Source organism: Babylonia areolata, chromosome 28 (genome assembly GCF_041734735.1).
Source record: "Babylonia areolata isolate BAREFJ2019XMU chromosome 28, ASM4173473v1, whole genome shotgun sequence".
Taxonomy (NCBI): domain Eukaryota; kingdom Metazoa; phylum Mollusca; class Gastropoda; order Neogastropoda; family Buccinidae; genus Babylonia; species Babylonia areolata.
Window position 1 is genome coordinate 4,905,848 of NC_134903.1, and position 7,500 is coordinate 4,913,347.

Below are 7,500 nucleotides of genomic sequence, written 5' to 3' on the forward strand. Positions count from 1 at the left end.
GCTCTTGGCAAAGCGATTGGTTTTCGTCCCCCAATTTTTTTTTTTTTTACGACGGCAGTTACAAACAAACAGCAACAGCCATACTGTATTGTGTTGTGTTGCATTGTAATGTATCGTGTTTCTTTTTGCCACACCACATTCACATGCAGTACTACGACTTCTACTACTACTATTTGAAAACATTCATAAAGCGCAATTCTTTTGAAGAATCCCATTGCACGCACGCACACACACACACACACACACACACACACCACACACACACACACACACACACACACACACACACACACACACACACACACACACACACACACACACACACACCAACTCTCTAAAACACACACAGTAACACACACACACACACGCACACACACACACACACACACACACACACACACACACACACACACACACACACACACACACACACACACACACACACACACGTACACGTTCACGCATACATACACAACATCCAGACAGATTCACAAACAGGTACACTTCCATGCTACAGTCAATGTAAAATACATTATTCGCTCTGTCTCTGTCCCTCTCTGTCCCTCTCTGTCTTTCTCCCTCTCTGTCTCTCTCTCTCTCTGTCTCTTTCTGTGTCTCTGTCTCTCTCTGTCTCTCTGTCTGTCTCTGTGTGTGTGTGTGTGTGTGTGTGTCTCTCTGTCTGTGTCTCTCTGTCTGTCTCTCTGTGTGTGTGTCTCTCTCTCTCTGTCTCTGTCCCTCTCTGTCTTTCTCCCTCTCTGTCTCTTTATGTGTCTCTGTCTCTCTCTGTCTCTCTCTGTCTCTCTGTCTGTCTGTCTGTGTGTGTGTCTCTCTATGTCTCTGTCTCTCTCTGTCTCTGTCTATCTCTGTCTCTCTCTATCTGTGTGTGTGTGTGTGTGTGTGTGTGTGTGTGTGTGTGTGTGTGTGTGTGTGTGTGTGTTCAGTTTAACGTTTTTCCACTTGAAGTGATATTAGTGTCTCTCTCTGTGTCTCTCTCCCTCTGTCTCTCTCTCTCTCTGTCTCTCTCCGTCTCTCTCTGTCTCTCTGTCTCTGTCTCACCCTGTCTCTCTCTGTGTCTTTCTGTTTCTCTCTGTTTCTCTCTCTCTCTCGTTTCGTTAAAAAAAAGAGAGAGAAAAAAATAAGCTGGTCATTACGGCCTACCTCGCTGCCAGAGCGGGCCATAATGCAGGCTGACATGCGCCGCTGTCATGTACATTTCACGCCATTGACCCTATCGTGTTGTTTCGTAACAAGCTCCATTGGCGACCATTGCTCTGGATATGGCTCATAACGACGTTCGCGTCAAAACAGTGTGACATGTACCCCTGACTGGAGTGCACTGGTGTGTGTGTGTGTGTGTGTGTGTGTGTGTGTGTGTGTGTGTGTGTGTGTGTGTGTGTGTGTGTGTGTGTGTGTGTGTGTGTGTGTGTGTTAGAGAGTTGGTGTGTGTGTGTGTGTGTGTTCGTGTGTGTGTGTTCGTGTGTGTGTGTTCGTGTGTGTGTGTTCGTGTGTGTGTGTGTGTGTGTGTGTGTGTGTGTGTGTGTGTGTGTGTGTGTGTGTGTGTGTGTGTGTGTGTTAAAAGAGATGGGTGAACACTGGATCAGAAGCCCAATTCCTAATTAACCATTTCAGCAGCCAAGTACTATGTCAGTCATGAACACAAAATCAATTCATTTTGACGTATGTTCTCTGTCCTCGCTGCTGTGTCCATGACATGTCAAATTATGGGCATGGCAGGCCTGGAACCTCCTTTTCTGAAGAGTCTGGACTTGTTCCCATGTGGAGTGATGGCCTAGAGGTAACGCGTCCGCTTAGGAAGCGAGAGAATCTGAGCGCGCTGGTTTGAATCACGGCTCGGCTGCCGATATTTTCTCCCCCCTCCACTAGACCTTGAGTGGTGGTCTGGAAGCTAGTCATTCGGAGGAGACGATAAACCGAGGTCCCGTGTGCAGCATGCACTCAGCGTACGTAAAAGAACCCACGGCAAAAAAAGGGTTGTTCCTGGCAAAATTCTGTAGAAAAATCCACTTCGATAGGAAAAACAAATAAAACTGCACGCAGGAAAAAAAAAAAAAAAAAAAAAGGGTGGTGCTGTAGTGTAGCGACGCGCTCTCCCTGGGGAGAGCAGCCCGAATTTCACACAGAGAAATCTGTTGTGATAAAAAGAAATACAAATACAAATGGTATTTACCTGTGTACGAGCTGAATCGGTAGTTAAAGCAGCATTGATTTGAACTTCTGTACCTCGTAACTGAAGATATTTATTTCCCTTTTATTGTCACTTTATATAGATCATGGTTCCCACGGTTCTGAAAACCCACCCACCCCATCAATTCCCAACCCTTTTACCCACAAGCTTCTCCACACCCACCCACCCACCAACAGTGATTCTTCAATGTGTATTTTTTTCAGTATTTTTGTTATCCCCCCCCCCCCCCTCTCCCCCTCTCCACTCCATGTGGGTTGGTCTCTTTTTCGACCTCTGTTGTTCTTCGTGGAAACTTCGCAAGAGGTCGGTTGAAATGGGTTTCAGATTTTGAAATGTAGACGTTTCGGGGGTTGATGGTTAGTTTCGACCACAACAGCTGGAACAGGAGTGTCTTGTTGCTTTTCTGGTCTTCTGTTTTTTTTTGTTTTTGTTTTTTGTTTGTTTGTTGTTGTTGTTGATGTTGGTGGTGGTGGTGGTGGTGGTGGTGGTGGTGGTGTGTGTGTGTGTGTGTGTGTGTGTGTGTGTGTGTGTGTGTGTGTGTGTGTGTGTGTGTGTTTCTTTCTTTGTCTGTCTTTCTTTCTTTATATATTTCTTTCTTCTTTTTTCTTTTCTTTTCTTTCTTTCATTCTTAGTTTCCCTTTCTTTCTTTCTTTCTTTCTTTCTCTCTTTCTTTCCTCCTGTCCTTCTTTCTTTGTTTCTGTCTCTCTGTCTGTCTGTGTTTCTCTCTTTATATGATTTGTTCTTCCTCTTTCTTTTTTTATTCTCTCCCTTTCTTTCTTTCTCTCTTTCTTTCTTTCTTTTCTGTCTTACTTTCTTTCCTTCTTACTTTCTTCCTTTGCATTCAAGAAAAGTTTCGACATGATTTTCTTGTTAGCTTTAAGCAGCGTATGGTTGACTGTAGATGGCAGGGGTGGAACGACCATGTACAAAATAGTGAAAGATTTTCTTTGTTCAGATTGTTTAAAAGGAATCATTTCACAGAACCATATTTAGCAAAAAATATTAACCGAGTCATCAGATGTGCTTTAACGAGGTTTCGTTTTGGTGTATCTGATATCAACGTACATAGTAAAAGACACAAGCCCAGCACTGTAAACGATATGGTATGTCCGGTATGTAGATCTGCAAAAGAAGATGAAGTCCATTTCGTATTATGTTGTCCTGTATTAGATGATTTGAGACAAATATATATTCCGTTGAGATATTATAACAGACCAAGTAAGTTTCGGTTAGTATTACTTCTGTCTTCTACAAATGATAACGTTTTTTTCGAATCTTGCCATATTTATCTATAAGTCATTAAAACGACGGAGTTTCATGATTGGTTAAAGAGAACAGAGCTCTGAGCATACACGTTGTAAGATTATATTCATATGCAAATCTATTCTTACAAAATATGTAATCACCCCTTCAAATGGGGCCATGGCCTTATTGAATAAACTTTCGTTTCGTTTCGTTTCCTTTGCATTTTCTTCTTTTACTATATTTGTTTTTTTTCCAGTCTTTCTTTCTTTTCCTTTGTGCTTTTTGTAATCCTTTCCTGTTCTTCCCTGCACGTTTCTAAAACTTTCTCTTCTTTTAATTTTCTTTCTTTCTTTCTTTCTTTCTTTCTGCAGGATAAACCTTCGATTTGGAATATACACATTCTGGTGAATACTTGTTCGAACCTAACATGAAGGACAAGTTGTTTTTATTTTATTTTATTTTATTTTATTTTCTGTCTTTATCTCTGTCGTTCTGATATTGTGTTGTTGTTTTTTGTTGTTGTTGTTGTTGTTTTTCCTTCTTTTCTTATTATTCTTTCTCTCTTTCTTTCTTTTTTCTCTCTTTCTTTCTTTCTCTCTTTCTTATTTTTTTCGTTCTTTCTTTTTTTTCTTCTTTTTTTTCTCTCTTTCCTACTTTCTTTCCTTCTTACTTTCTTTCTTTTCTTTTTTTTTCTTTGTTTTCTTCTTTCTATCTGCAGGATAAACCTTTGATTTGGAATATACACGTTCTAGAGACTACTTGTTCCAACTTAGCATGGAGGAGTTTGTTTCAAGTTGGATTTTCTTTTCTTTTCTGCCTATATCTATGTCGCTCTGTTATCCATTGTTTTATTTCGTTCGATTTATGCGAGGTGTCTTGCCATGAGTGAGGAAGCTAAATGTTTTATGCGAGGTGTCTTGCCATGAGTGAGAAAGCTAAATGTTTTATGCGAGGTGTCTTGCCATGAGTGAGAAAGCTAAATGTTTTATGCGAGGTGTCTTGCCATGAGTGAGAAAGCTAAATGTTTTATGCGAGGTGTCTTGCCATGAGTGAGAAAGCTAAATGTTTTATGCGAGGTGTCTTACCATGAGTGAGAAAGCTAAATGTTTTATGCGAGGTGTCTTGCCATGAGTGAGAAAGCTAAATGTTTTATGCGAGGTGTCTTGCCATGAGTGAGAAAGCTAAATGTTTTATGCGAGGTGTCTTGCCATGAGTGAGAAAGCTAAATGTTTTATGCGAGGTGTCTTACCATGAGTGAGAAGGCTAAATGTTTTATGCGAGGTGTCTTGCCATGAGTGAGAAAGCTAAATGTTTTATGCGAAGTGTCTTACCATGAGTGAGAAAGCTAAATGTTTTATGCGAGGTGTCTTGCCATGAGTGAGAAAGCTAAATGTTTTATGCGAGGTGTCTTGCCATGAGTGAGAAAGCTAAATGTTTTATGCGAGGTGTCTTGCCATGAGTGAGAAAGCTAGATGTTTTATGCGAGGGGTCTTGCCATGAGTGAGAAAGCTAAATGTTGCTTCAGGTTTCTTCTCTCAGTGGGCAAGCCATACCATGTCTCTCTTCTTCTGAACATCCCCGTATTTAGAATTCTCTCTCTGTTCCTCTCTCCCTCTCTCTCTCCTTATTTTCCCTTTTAATCCTAACAATATGTTGTATTTTATGATTTTGTTGATGTTTTTGTTGTTGTTGTCGTTGTCGTTGATTTTTAATTTTTAATTTTTATTTTTTACTCTTAGCAATGTGTCAGTTTATCTATAAACGGTCGTTATTCTTTTGTTCATAGATTGTCCCCCTTGCCAAAGGATAGTGTTGTCAATGGCAATAAAACAATGTCCGTGTCCGTGTGTCTCTGTCTCTGTCTGTCTGTCTGTCTGTCTGTCTCTCTCTCTCTCTTTCTTTAACCTTTATTTTTTTTAAGTTGACTGTTCCATTTTTCACCTTACATATATTTGGTTCAGAACTCATCTGAGATTACTATTATTTTCTATTTATTTATTTATTTATTTATTGTACCTCATCCAACTTGATAATTGGGCTTTTTAAAGAGTTTTTTCCCCCTTTCTTTATCGCTCACAGTTGCTCGAGTCTTTTAGAAAGATGAAAGTTTGTTTTTGTGATGTCTTTTATGTATTTATTGGATTCTGTTCTATTTTATATTCTTTTTGGTTGTTGGTTTTTGTTGTTGTTGGTTTGGTTTTGGTTTTTTTCGTTTAGTTTAGCGTAGTTTTCTTGTATGACCTTTAATACTCTTGATTTAGTTTAATAATTTTGATGTCGCTAGTAGTGTGTGTGTGTGTGTGTGTGTGTGTGTGTGTGTGTGTGTGTGTGTGTGTGTGTGTGTGTGTGTTACTCGCTTCCGTTTCGTACAGATGTGAGCGATGTTGTGTCTCTCAGTTTGACGCTGTGCTATACTTGTACACCATACATGTATTAAGTATAGCAACATTTATATGCCTATGTGTTTGTGTATCTCTTGGATCAACGGCAGATTTGTAAGTCGGCCAAAGTGCTAATATCTTCACCGTTGGAAAAATAAAGGTTCATTCATTCATTCATTCATTCATTCATTCATTCATTTCTTCCTTCCTTTTTGTGTTTTTTTTTTCCTACGGGTTTAACTTTGTCCCATCGCTTTATGAATCTCGAATGTAGCACGATAGTTGAGCTATGTTGTTGTTTTTCCTTGTTGTTGTGTGTACTGGGATTTAAGTTGATCATGAGTGACTTCGTAACAAGACGTAGTGCGCACGACCTCTCAGCTGTGATTATGTGGCCATGTTCGAGACAAACGTTTCTCCTTCCACTTGTGGCGCACAGGAAACGAACCCATGGCAACATTAGCGTTGTAACCTGGCAAAAACGGTCTGTAGAAGAAATCTCACCCCGATAGGTTCAGAAATATAATTATAATTATGCATACATTCAAAGGTCTGACTAAAAAAAAAAAAGCGTCGATGTTGGGTTATGCCATTGGTCAATGAGTCAGACATCAACCTAGCGGATGTGGTGTAGCACATATGGATTAGTCCTAACGCAGTGAAACAAACAAACGCAACACTCTGTCCCGGTCCCGGTTCGGACAGCTCAAGAAGATGACACGACGCATTTCCTGGTTTGTTTTTTGTTGTTGTTGTTTTTTTGTTTTGGTTTTTTGTGTGGAAATTTTGTGCTTGTTATAGGATTTTAATTAAATACGGGGAAATATCATTTTCGTGTGTGTGTGTGTGTGTGTGTGTGTGTGTGTGTGTGTGTGTGTGTGTGTGTGTGTGTGTGTGTGTGTGTGTGTGTGTGTGTGTGTGTGTGTGTGTGTGTGTGTGTGTGTGTGTGAGAGAGAGAGAGAGAGAGAGAGAGAGAGAGAGAGAGAGAGTCAGAGTCAGAATCATCAGAATCCTATTTATTTGTCATGAAAACCGTGAATGAAAGGTTTATAGACACAACAATAAAGGGAAAGAAAAAAATATAGAAAAAAAGTGTGTGTGTGGGAGGGGGGGTGGCGTGCGTGCGTGCGTGCGTGCGTGCGTGTGTGTGTGTGTGTGTGTGTGTGTGTGTGTGTGTGTGTGTGTGTGCGCGCGTAGGTGCGTGCGTGCGTGCGTGCGTGTGTGTTTGTGAGAGAGAGACAGAGACAGATAGAGAGAGAGAGGTGAGGTGTTGTCGTTATCTTTAACTCTACCCCTCCCCTCACTCTCTCCTCTTAGCTCCCTCTCTCTCTGTCTCTCCCCCTCCATCCCCCGTCTCTCTCCCTCCCTCCCTCTATCTCTCTCACCCCCTACCTCTCTCTCTCCCCCTCTCTCTCTCACCCTGTTTCTCTCTCTCTCTCTCTCTCTCTCTCTCTCTCTCTCTCTCTCTCTCTCTCTCTCCATTTTTTCTCAAGGCCTGACTAAGCGCGTTGGGTTACGCTGCTGGTCAGGCATCTGCTTGGCAGATGTGGTATAGCGTATATGGATTTGTCCGAACGCAGTGACGCCTCCTTGAGCTACTGAAACTGAAACTATCTCTCTCCCCTCTCTCTCTTTCACCTCTCTCTCTCTCCCTCTTTCTTTCTCTCT